The sequence below is a fragment of the Sarcophilus harrisii genome, chromosome 2 (assembly GCF_902635505.1).
Source record: "Sarcophilus harrisii chromosome 2, mSarHar1.11, whole genome shotgun sequence".
Lineage (NCBI taxonomy): Eukaryota > Metazoa > Chordata > Mammalia > Dasyuromorphia > Dasyuridae > Sarcophilus > Sarcophilus harrisii.
In genome coordinates this window covers 193,724,613-193,738,047 of record NC_045427.1, presented here as the reverse complement: position 1 = coordinate 193,738,047, position 13,435 = coordinate 193,724,613, and the positions used below count along the sequence as shown (strand labels likewise).

Below are 13,435 nucleotides of genomic sequence, written 5' to 3'. Positions count from 1 at the left end.
CCTACATGAATGAAAGTCATCATTGGGCCCAAATTTGATGCCTTCTTAGATAGATGTGGTGTAAGTCCACGTGTAATGGGGGCTGTCTTTGTGTAGCTTGAAAAGATATAGAATTGACATCTTTAGCCTCTTTTCTCCTTACCAGTCTTTAAGGAAGACTTTAATTCCTGTTAGCAGAAGTTGGAGGAAAGCAGGAAATTGGGACGTGATGGAGATTGCCAACTCTTTTCATGTCTTCTCTGTCTTTTTCTTTAGCAATCTGGAGTGGGGTTGACTTATTTCATCTTCTCTCTTATAGCTGAAAGACACAAGTCTGAAGCAATGTGATATTTAAAGAGTCCTGAAGAAGACTAGACAAGAATTTTAGTTCTTGCATTCTGGTAGAATCTTTTCAAGAATCTAAGGTCCTATCTGTTATTCAACATGATACCACATAAGAATATTAATAGAGCTCTTATCTTATATTTGTTTTAATTTTTTAAAAATATAATTGCTAAAGTATTTATTTTAGGTAATCCACATTTTTTTCCCGCTTACAAAGTGTAGTTAATTGTTTGGTTGGGGATAGGATTATGGTATTTATTGTGGAAAGGGACTTTAGGGAGTATGTAACCCACATGATGAGCAGGGGAGAATGAGGGCAAGGTAAGACAAAGCATTTGCTAATCTACAGTAAGAACTGCCTGGTTCTTCTTCTGGAACATCAGTTTGTTATGCTCCTATGTGCAATTCTCCACAAGTGTCCAGTAGTGAATGTTGAACTTTTCTGACAGACAGCTAAAAGATACTTCAATTCCATCCTGTCTTTTTGCAAGAAAAGCAACTGAGATTCAATGAGAAGACTTTTCTTGCCTAAGATCACACAGAGAGTTAGCACAGCTGGGATTTGAATCTACATCTTTTGAAATATAGCATCTTTCCATTCTAAAGGCCATTGACAATATTCTTGACTATTTTCAACTATAGAACCAATTTTTGAAATCTATAGATGAGTTAGGGTTGGTGATAAACCAATCTGTAATTTATTATTGGGGAGGCTGCAGTTAATACAATGCTTGAGCTTGGGAGATATGAACTTCAGTGGATAGAAGGCTAATTGGGTATTTGAATTAAGTATGGTGCTGATATAGTAGGCTCCCAAGAACAGGGGTCCTAGGTAATAAGAAGAACCAGTGTAAAAAAAAATCCATAGGAAGTTTTTAGACAGGAGTCAAGAATTTAGAGTTGTGTTTGCCTTTGACCTTAAGCAGTTAATATACATTTGTTCTCTAAGTAGATGGTTTTGTCATGGCTTATCAGAAGGTCTCATCCAACCTTTGTGGTCTCTTTCAGGCAAGTTCTCTTTGTTGAATATTTAAAGAGGCACTACTTTGAGGAAATAGTGATCTTTCTGGGCTCTATTCAGATGGAATAATCAGAAAACACAATCTTGCAATGATAAGAGCAGTTACATGCCTGACTGTCCCCCAAGCTTGCTGTGAAATAAGTTGATGCTAGTGTTCTCTGCCTGTAGTGCAAAGAACAGGGTCTTCTTAATCTTGACTCTTGTCTCTAGATTGTGATGATTGGAAAAGAGAAACAGGTGAATGACCTTGCCCAGCTCAGTCTCACTTAAACCCAGTTTGCTAGAAAGTCTGAATTCATCTTTGTGAAATCATTGGTTTTTTGAGGAGGAAGGTTCAACAGTCAAATCCTTCACAAGCTAGTCTTCATGTGCGAATTAAAATTGGAACGATACAGAAAAGATTTGTATGGTCCCTGAGCAATGATAACAAACATTTATGAAGTTTTCCATATTGTTAAAGTCATGGGAATAAAATCTTTTATAAAAACAAGCAAGCTTTCACTTGAACTCTAAGAGATAGGGAAAAAGTGCATATTTCTCCAAGTTCAAATTTCTTTTAGACAGTTTATATTCCATCACACAATTTGATTATAGTAGAAATAGAACTAAGAATATCTGGTCAAAATTTTAACAACTATTGTTTTCATTCAGTTAAATTTATTCAGCACTTTCTGCATGAAAGATATTAGATTAGGTGCTTAGGCACAAAACCAAAAATGACAATAGTGTCTGCCTTTATAGAAATTTCATTCTACTGGAAGAAAAACAACATACATGTAGATAAGTAAATGTAAAATACTTACAAACCAAAAAAAAAGTAATTAAGCAAGATGTACTAATACCTGGAAAAATTAGACCTTATGAAGAAGGAGACATTTGAACTGAGCCTTGAACGAAAAGTTTCCTAGAGGCTGAAGTGTCAAGGTGTCTCTCCTTTTAGAGAAGAGGGAACTAAGGTTGAAAGGGGTAAAGTAATATCCCTAAGGATACCTTAATAGAAAGTAAAACCTTTCAGGACAAGTAATGATATCTTTTTTCTCCTTTTCCCCTTCCCTTCAAATCCTAGAGTGGTATATTGTATTTAGTAAGTAGATACTTACATTTTGAAACATAATGACCTAAGAGGATTTCAAATATCTTGACACAAGATCCACTTCTCTTTCCATGGCACCATACTACCCCTTTCTTAAAGTTTCTGTGACACTGAGCTTCCTTCTTTTGCTAGAATCATTCCTTTCCTTTGTTCCTTCATCTTCCTGTTGTCTAACTGTAGATGTGACTCAAGTTTCTATCATTGGGCCCCTTTCCTTCTCTCAATGAGATATCATGGGTTCTTTCCCCTAGATAATCTCTAAGATACATCCCATTTCTAAATCTATGGTCCTATATGAAAGTCACACTAGATTAGGAGTCAAAAGATCTGAATTTGATTCTTCTCTTTGCTTTCTCTTAATGTGATTTTGGATAAGTGATTTCATCTTAATGGTTTTATGTATCAAGAGAGGATTTTGGGACTAAATGATCTCTTAGGATGGGATGAAGCCACTAGTAGTTGGGTAAAAAAATCAGGAAAGATTTCATGTAGAAGATGGCATCTGAAGTGGATTTTGAAGGAAGTTAAGGATCCTAATTATTTAATATTTTATTTTCCTCCCAATTACATGTAAAAACAATCCAAACATTCTTTTTGTTTTGTTCAAATATGAGTTCCAAATTCTCTCCCCCCACCATTGAGAAGGCAAGCGATTTGACATAGCTTATACATGTGTAGTCATGCAAAACACGAATCTAGGGAATGTAAGAGGCAGATATTCACTCAAGGTCTGGGGAATACAGCCTGTAAGAAGGAAGAGAACCTAAGGATGGGTGCTTTACATATGAAGAATAATAAATAGGTTAGGCTAGAATTCAGAGTGCATAGAGTAGAATAAGTTCAGAAAAGAATGATGTTGTAAAGAGATTTAGAATAAAAGAGTTTGGTATAATACAGGATGACCCAAAAGTCTTGGTGCATTTTTAAGCCATACAAGTTTAAAACTACCAAGATTTTTGCCCTGCCCCCACATATGTTCATGTGTAAAAGAACACTGGCCTGTTGACCTTCAGTCCTCCATTGGCATTATTTTTGATTCTCTGAACTTCAGAATTATGCCCTAGGTGCCCTTCTCCCATCCTTCTCTCTCCTCCTTACTTTGTTGGTTGTCAACCCCTGGAAGGCAGGACAAACATTTTATTTCTTCTGCCTACATCCCATCTCCTGAACTAGTACATAAAGCTCCCTGAGATCTGGGACTTTGGATTTTTGTCTTTGGATTTTCAGTGTTGAACAAAGAGTTTTGCAATTAGTGGGAACTTTGTAAATGTTGAATTAAATTGTTGGACATAGTAGATTCTCAATAAATTCTGGTTGATGCTAATGAAATCTTCCTATTTCTGTCTTCCACAAATAGTTATTATATCCAGAATTACCAGATCCAATTATTCTTGTCAGTTTGATAAAGGTAGTGTTTCAAAAGGTATCATGACAATTGAAAATCCAAAGTTATTTGTAAAAAATAGAATTGGGGCAGATGCACCTATATTATTCTCCCCATGACATTCTCCTTCTGGCCCCTTTTCACTGTCATATGTTTTTTTTAAAACATGATAATTATTTTTTACTTCCCCAAGTCTGTGATAGACATGGAGACTTGGAGCAGAGGAAGAGTGAGTGTTGCTGAGGGGAGATCTTCAGGTAGAGAAGATTCTTTTAGAACTATTATATTGAGTAAAGTACAGGTTTAAGATAGGTGACTATTAGAATTTTCTGCTAATGAGACCAAGATTCTTATATTCCTCTTTTACTAGGTATATTTTCTGGGAGAATTAAACACAATTGTTTCAATAAGTTTAACATTCTTTGGTATAGTATAGAGAGCAACTATCTTGGAATAAGCAGCTCTGGGTCCCAGTCTCAAATCTTCCAGCTCTGCCTTTGGGCAAGTTATTTTGTCAATAAATATTTATTAAGTGCTTACTATGTGCCAAGCACTGTGCTAAGCTCTGGGAATGTTGTTGTTCAATCGTTTTTCAGTCATGTCTGACTTTCTGTAACCTCATTTGGGCTTTTTTTGGGCCATTTCCTATTCCCACTTATTTTACAGATGAGGAATTGAGTCAAACAGGGTTATGTGATTGCGTAGAGCTTCACAGTTAGTAAAGTGTCTGAGGTCAGATTTGAATTCAAGTGCTGCTGACTCCAGGGCAGGCACTCTATCCATTGCACCACCTCGAAAATACCTTTTTGATGCCCAAGCTCTAGGAATACCACCCCCCCAAAAAAATGAAAAAGAAAGATAGTTCCTTGCATAAGGAGTTCACAATCTAATGGGGGAAGACAGTAAATAAAAGGAAGCAAAAAAGGAGGGGGGGTGCACCTGATGGGGGTGTGTGTGATGGAGGGCTGCAGGAGAATACACTTAGGAGAAAGGTGTCCCAAGTCTCCCCTTCAAATTGATCTTCTGGGAAGAGTTTTCCATCTTTATCCTCTCTAACCTGATTGAAGGGCACCAGAGGAGGGGAACTGAGATCCAAGTTTTAGGGCTGAAATCAACTCATATGTGAGTTTTATATGAGTTCTAAACCAGCTCTGGTTTAGAACAATGAAGTTTATTTCCAAGGGTCAGATAACCTTTGTGTATTAGAAAAGGGACTTGACTGAGGACTTTTTGGCTTTGTGGCCAGTTCTCTATTCACTATAATATACTGCAAAGTAATAGTATTTGAAAATAAATCATAGAAGAACTTTATAAGAGATTAAAGGTGGATCAGTCAGATTGACTTATCTCTTTAGTATTTATGTATGTTCTATATATCCAATATGTATTATACACACATGTATATTTAGGGAGATATATATATATATATATATATATATGTGTATATGTATATATGTGTGATTGTACACATACATATCTACACACCCCTCCCAAATTTCTATTATATTCTCAGTACTTTACTAGATCCTATGGAATATAAAGAAGAAAATATAGTCACTGTTGCTATCAACCTAGCTGGGAAGATAAGATTAATATGTATGAAACAATAGAGAACAGTATAAGGCAGTCTATAATTAAGTGCTAAAGTGTGTGGTGAGGATTAACATGCAGCCTGCTGTAGTGGAAAGAGCCCTGGTTTAGAATTGGAAGAGCTCTGCTCAAACTTGCTTCTGCCACATAAGACCTGTGTGACTGAGGGTAAACCCCCTCTCCTCTTGGGGGTCTCAGTTTCTTTATCTGTAAAAGAAGAGGACTGGATTAGATGGCCTCTGACATTTGTTCTTATTCTAACATTTCCTATTCCACTGCAGAAGTTCAAAGGAGGGAAAAATCAATAAAGGCTGGCATAGGCAGCGGAGGCTTCCTGGAGGTAGATGGCCTCCTGGGTTTTGAAGGAATGAGTAATTGCACATGTGGAAGGCAAAGTGGAGGGCATCCCAGGTGAAGGGAACATGAAATCTTAATGGACAGAACATTATTGTAATGCTGTTTTTGTCTGTCTGATTTCACTTTAGGTAATTGTTAGTGGGGCTAAAAGTGACATATTATTTATTTGGAGACTAAAATACATTGGTTTATGACATCAGTGGTAAGGATTTCCATTTGACCTATGACTAGATTTCAAAAGTCTAATGTTAAAGAAATTTTTCTTTGTTATGGCTCAGGTCATTTTCTGTAGTGGTAGAAGATTATTCTGTTGAAAAAATGTACTGAGCATCTCTGCCTTTGGCTTAGCACTGTATTAGATATTGTTGGGAGCAAAAAAAAAAAAAAAACCGAAAAAAGAAAGAAGGAAAGAAAGAAAAAGGAAAAAGAAGTAAAGAAAGAAAGGAAAAAGAACCATTCTTTCCCAGTTGGATAATAGGGATATAATTAGGATTTCCAGATTGCCTACCACATCCCTTTCAAATGTTATCCTTTAGTCAAGAAGGGGGAATGAATGGCATTTTGAATGTCAAAGGTAGGGAATAGTCAGCAATTTTCTGGTTGGGATCAGAGGGTTGAGCAATGAGGGCAATTAAGGAGTAGGTCAAATAGGTGAGGGTCTTAAAGTCAGCAGTTTTCTTTCAATCTGAGCAGCAATGGAGAACCACACTGGATTCCTGAAAAGGAGAGGGATAGAAGCCAAGCTATTTTTGAGGAAGAAGATTCTTGATGTAGTGAGGGAAACAGAGTTTGAAATCACTGGCAAGATTGACTGGTGTGGGTGTTGTATTACTCTATTGATGTAAATTAAAAAAAACACACACAAAAATAACCAGAGGAAGACTGGAAGTGCTTCCGTGGATTTATGAGAATATGTAGATGATGGGCAGTAAGGGTTCAATCAGCATCTTTGCTGGGAGAACCCACATTGAGGAGATTGAAGATTGGCATTGAAGTATCTCTTCTTTCAATTTCTCCATTTCTTTTTTTAAATCAGTGTCTGTGAAAGGATTAATTTGCTGAAGGCAACTGCTTGTGTTCAGTAGAGAGAAATATGGATGACTAAGATGAGGAAGAGATGGAATATATAAATATAGAAAAGATGGTAAAAGTGATGTGGGTCATATAGAATATGGGGAGCTCAGCAAGTTCTGAAAATTGTTTTCCAGGTCTATTTTTTTTTCAATAATCCAATATGCAAATGACTCATAAAAATCCATGTTTATATAACACTAAGATTTACAGAGCACTTTCCTCACATCTGTATGTTACCATAGAATTAGATCTGCAAAGGTCTTTAGAAGTCATCTATTTTTACTAAGACAGATACTGTGGCCCAGAGAGTTTAAATGATTTACTGCAGATCACATAGCTAGTAAGTGGCACAAGTAGGATTCAAATCTGTGTCCTTGACTTTATACCCAACTTTTTTCAATTGTGCCACATTGCTTTCAGTTGGAATAGAACAAATATAATTTTTTTCCTTTGAGGAAGAAACTGAAGTCCTCAGAACTGCTTAGGTTCCCATAATTAGTTATTAAATCAATAAAGTGGAATTTGAATTTTGGACTGTTGATTTCAGATTCTATTATTCCATATTGCTTGTGGACTGACTCCAAAATTCTATATGTTCAAACCAATAAATATGAGCTGTGCAAACCTGGACAAATTCCTTTGTCTCTCAGAGAAACTGCTTCTTTCTCTTTAAAATGAAGATTAGACTAGCTAATGGTTCTTAAACTTTTGGAGTGTCAGTGATCTCTTTGGTGGTGAGGTGAAACCTGTGGACCCCCTCTCATAATAATATTCTTAAATACATAAAAATTAAACATAGAGAATTACAAAGGAAACCAAAGACTAGTGAAAAGAAAGATGACTTTCCACCCCCTAAGTTTAAAGACACCCTAAAATCTGCTCATGGACCTTAGGATTCTTTTTAGCTCTAGTGTATATACCTAAATGTTTTTTTTTTTTTTTTCCAACTCAATTTAGAAGCTGTGGTAAGTGGGCTTATTCCCAAGCATTTAACTCTTGGAGGTCTATGTTTGAATGCTGGCTTCTGATCAAAGAGTAGGAATGGATTATGCCATCTCTGTTCAGTCTCAGGTGGATAGTGAGCTTGTATCACAAACTGGCACCGCTCTAGCATTGAAAGGCAGGGGCAGGATATGGGGATGTATTTGGCATTTTACCTACTTTTGACTTTGAGGAAGGATCTGTATTTGTGTGAACATTAACTCTGCAGATTAAATCCCCTGCCCACCCCAACATGCAGTTGTAATGTTAGTCATGAGCAAAGTAATAATCCTCACTTCATCACCAAATACATCATAAACACAAAAATAATTTATGAAATCAATAGGGTAGAGGAATGTCCAGTAAGTCCAGTAGATGACCCCCAGAACACCTGGCTGCCCCACCTGAAATAACAACCCTGTGGAAAGGAAAAAATGACTCAGGTTTTTTTTTTTTTTTTTTTTTAAATAACCTTCAATCACCTTCTTGCATATTTAAAGTCTACTGATTTTCTCAGGTGGACATCAAGATTTTAAAAGTAATATATTAAAAAATTAAAAAGAAAATAAGCATAACCAACATCAGTGCTGGGCTCTGTGGGATACAAAGAAATGGAAAATAATAATACTGAAAATGGACTAAACATTCGGTAAGCATTTACCTGTGGTGTTATTCAGGATTTAATTTTTATGCTCTTTATGTAATTATTATCCAATGTTATTTAACACCTGGAAAAATTGAGTTTATTTTTACTTAAGGGTGGAGTGTCTAGAGAGGGAGAAGGTGAAAAGAATTTACAAGTCTTAAATTGTATTAAAACTGCTTCAACTGTTTGCTTGTGTCAACAAAGTGAAAAGAGGTGGAAGGAATAACCATCAGAAGGAAAAGTTACTGAGATTCGGTGGATCCCTAAATATAGTACAGTAGGTAATAAAAGATAAATATTTCTTGCAACTAAAAGCCAAGTAGATAAATACCAGGTAAAGCTGCACCTGTTTTCCTTATCTAACCTTTTAAGAATGCTATCACCCTGCTTCCTGTTTATCCAGACCTCCAGCTGAAGAAGGGGATTGTTCCTGTGGGGGAGATCTGTATGCAAGTGCAAGCATCACTCCTCTTGGAGAGGAAAGGGGAGGCTGAGTTTTAGGTTTTATTTCACATTATGGATTTAATCACCAGGTGGGGAGTGGCTCCAGACACCTGTGTCTTTTAAGGTGTGACTTAATTTAAAGATATAAATGAACTCCTTTCTTAATCCTTTTTTACTGAATGGACAATTCAATTTTCTCTGAGTATTCTTTGGGAGTTCCTTAGCAGCTCACACTATTTTACTTGCTGAAGTGAGGAGTTAGAGATTAGGGACTGAATCTGAGATTTTATTACTAAAGGGATTTTCCTGATTAAAAAACTTGCTCTAACCTATATGGTTCAGCACTTTTTCTAAAGACTTGTTTAACATGTAGTGACTTACTGGTGGTCATAGTCCATATGTATCAGAAGCAAGACAAAACTTAAAGGTCAATTCTCTGTACACTGCTGTCAAGCTGCCTGTTGCACTGGAAAGGAGTATTCAATTTAGAATAATAAGACATAGGTTCAAATGCTGGTCGACAAAACTCTATGGCCTTGGACTAAGTTAGACGTGATTTGAGAGGACGTCTACTTCAAGTCCCCCATTTTTACATTTTTTAATGTATTGAATCCTTCAGAGGGGGAAAAGTATTTGGGATTCAGCCAAAGTTACAAGTGGAGTCAGAATTGGAAATCAGGGTTTCTTCTGCAAATCCAAAGTCATTTCTCTAGCACCCTGGTTCCTCTTACATAAAATGAAGGTATCATACTGATCATTAAAGTTCCTTCCAGTCCTAGATCCCAAGCTCTAGCTGGGAGAAGAGAGGAGAAGAGGGGAGAGGTAGAGAAGGGGAAGGAGGGACTGAAGAGGAGCTGGGTAAAGCAGATTTAATTTGGAGTCAAAATCTCAAGTTCAAATCCAGTCTCTTTACGATCTGTGCAAGTTAATTAACCTTTCTGGACTGCGATTTCCATATATGTAAAAAGGATTGTAGGGATATGATCTCTAAGGTCCAGCTCAGGCGATTTTTCAGGGTCAGTGGTTTGAGAACAGAACAAATCCTGGCAAGAAGGAAAGATGCCTTATGACGACAGCCGTTTTAAAATTCATCTTTTCTAATAATACACACACACACACACACACACACACACACACACACGGGATGTAGGTGGCCAAGGTAGCAAGTCTGGACACGTTTGCTTTCTAAGTCCCCTAGGGCGCTGGTTCTCAGCCTTCACCCCCTGCTAGGGGCGGGGAGGGAGGCGAAGGGGGGGGAGGGAGGTGAGACTTTGAGACTTGTGCCAGGGGGTATTTGTGTGCGTCCAGCCGGCACACAGGTGGTCAGAGGCCCAGAGAGCCAGTATACTCGAGTCGCCGCCTTCCAACACAAGCGGCGCGCCCCCCCTCCCCCTCGTCCGCTCCCCTGGGGTTTCACCGGCGGGCCCCGGCCCCAGTCCCGCCCTGGGTGGTTAGGAGCCGGCTGAAGTCATTTCTTTGACTCCCAGTCTTTGACGCTCACTCAGTCTGGGGTTTTGCGTGAGTGAACAGGCTTCTTCCCAGACTGACTCAGGGAGTTTTCTCTGAAAAAATCATTTGGTAAATACATAAACACAAATAACTAGAAGACAGGCGCAAAGAAAAGCAGACAGAACGAATCTAAAGCTAGAGATGGAGTGAAAAAGCGACGAGATGAGATAAAAAGAAAGGAAGGAACAAAAGGGAAAGAGGGACGGCGAGGGAAAAAATTACACAGAAAGGAAGAGAGAAAGGGAGACTGTATAGAAAAGAAAGGAAAGAGAGGCACACACACAGAGAAAAAGTCGGGAGGAAAGGAGAAACAGGGAAAAGTGGGGACTGGGACTGGGGACAGAGGCAGAGAAAAGGAAGTTGGGCTAATGCGAGCACTCCTCCCCTGCTTTCAGGACAGGTGCGGCCACTCAGGACTTCTCCAAGATATAGCCGGGTGAATGCAATGTTGACACAGGTGACGGAGGGCTAAGTGGCAGGCAGAGATACAATAATATTAGTCTGGAGACCGAAACCTCAGCCTCCTTCCAGAAGGGCTCCATGTGCAGGGCACTGCCCCTCCCCCGTGGGTTTTCGGGAGGCCGGCGCTTTGGGGCTGGGAGCGCTTTGGGACCGGCAGTGGGTCAGTTTTAAGTCATACAGTCTCGCCAGTTTGGAGCCTCTTATTCGACTGGGACAGCTAGGCCGGTCCCTCAAAAGAGTGACTCAAAGCATAGCCCCAACCAGGGAGCATCATGCTCCTGGGCTTTGACTCAACAGCCGGATTCTACAACTCTCGGGTGCAACATATCCAAAGGGGCTCAAATTTTGCTCCAATTCTCCTTGAAATCCCCCCTCCGCTGATAGGGGGCACTGTGTTGTTGAAATTGGGGTCTGTGAAGTCTCGTGGATTTGACTCCTAGATTTTGTAAAGATGAAAACTACTAAATGTCTCAGTTCCCCAATTCTCTTAGATTACTCTTCTCTGCCTGCACCATCTACTTGGGACCTTTGACCAGAAAGTTTTTTCCCCCCTTCCCCTAATAAACAGTAATGGGGAACAGAGAAATTAAGTAATTTTCAGAAACCATGATATTCCATGACTGCAGGGATAAAGAGAACAAGGAAAATGAGGCTTTGGTGAGTGAGAGAGGGAGATATTCCATTTACCATTTTGAGGTATAATTTATTACAGTAATAGCACTGATTTGTAGTCAGTGCATCAAATTGGGTTCAGATCTTAGTTTTGATATTTCCTGTGTAAATTCAGGAAGTTGCTTCCTCATATATTAAATTAGAGGAGTGGACAAGGATCCTCATGCCTCTACAACCCTGATTGTATAATGTAGGCTCTGGAGTTGCTGTTGCTTCTAGATATTTTTCTGTTTGTTTATTTGTTTTTTTCTGTAGATGGTACTTCTAGACCTTCCCAGTCAGCAGATTAGAATCTAATTCATCTTAGAGTCTATGAATAATATTTTTCTTATATATTCATAATATTATTAATGGCAGTGATTTGGCACAGTGGATAGAGCATCAGACCTAGAGTCAGAAAAACCTGAGTTTAAATCTGGCTTCAGATACTTATTAACAGTGTGAACCTGGGCAAGTTTGTTTCCCTTTCCTCATTTCTCAATGGGGTAATTGTAGCACCTCCTTTGTAGGTACTGTGAGGGTCCGATATGATTGATAATAGTTATAGAGTAACTGTGCCTGACACAGTGTTACATCAATATTAGTTATTATTATTATTGGTGGTAATAGTAGTAATAGTTATTGTAATTGCAGCAGTATCAAGTAGGCAAGAGACTGAAACCTCAGCCTTCCAGAAGGCTAGCAAGGAAAGGACAAGATAACTCTAAGGCTTATGGTTATCATTGCTTTTTCTTTCTTCCTCTTCCTCTCCTTTCAGATTCAATAAATTCCCAAGATTGACTGATCAAATCTCTACATTTCTCTTATCACCTGGTGCTCAGTCTACTCATATATATCTGTAATTTCATCAATTTGGGAATTCCCTCCAGAGATGCACATTGCAATTTATCCAGGATTGTCCATTCTGTGAAACTCTTGTCCTTGGTTTTGGCAGAGTGGAGGAAGCCTTCCTCACTTTCTCCTTACATCACAAGGGTACCAGTAGAACACTGGTTGTCCTCCTATCATCTCTTGCTCTTGCTACATGAACAGAGATTCCTGCTCTTCAAGGCACCTTTTTGATTAAAGTATGTACTTTACCATATCCATCACATCCTCTCCTTTGCCCTCTGTATGATGCTAATCTTTAGTTCAATGAAGACAGAACTTTGATTTAAAGGTATGCCCAGACTTGTTATCATATCACACCAGTAGAAACTAAAAAGATGAGCCTTTGCTTTCATGGCAATCTTGGGACTCAAAAGAGGTATTCAATTTCCTGAAAGTGATCTAGCCTGCCCTCCTCCTCTCAATCAACTTTGGATCTTTTCATTTGGTTCCTGGTTTACTCTAATAGCATTCTAATTGGTCTTCCCACTTCCAGTCTCTTCTCCCAATTCATCTTACAGACAGCTAATAAAATAATCTTATCAAGAAACAGGGCTAACCATGTCACTCCACTGCTCAATAGCCTTCAGCATTTCCCAAATGTCAGGATAAAATACAAACTTCTCAGGCTGTCATTTGAAGCTTTCAACATTTAGGCTACAAACTCCTTTTCTAGCTTTATTCGCATTCCCAAACATCTTCTTTATGTTAGAACTAAACTGTTCTCATTGTTCTAACTACTACAACTCAAGATACTATTTTCTGTCTCAATGGTTTTGCATTAATTGCTCTCCATGCCTGAAATACCCCTTTCCCCGTTGCATCTTTTTTTTTTTTTTTAAATAACATATTCCTTCAACACATTCTAGTTAATCCCTGTTACCTAGTGTCAAATATCAAATCCTCTGTTTGATTTGTAAAATTTTTATAATCTGACTTCTCCTACTTTTCCAGGTATTCCACAATCTATTGACAGTGATCTCCTTGTTCCTCATACAGAATACTCAGTCT

General features: G+C 38.3%; 1 non-coding gene across 1 annotated transcript; it reads left to right on the top strand.

Annotated features, from left to right (window-relative positions):
* The first annotated feature begins 1,697 nt into the window (after positions 1-1,697).
* LOC111718619 lies at positions 1,698-1,801 on the top strand. The gene has a single exon (XR_002769140.1). It is a non-coding gene; the product is annotated as a U6 spliceosomal RNA (small nuclear RNA).
* Positions 1,802-13,435: the final 11,634 nt, after the last annotated feature.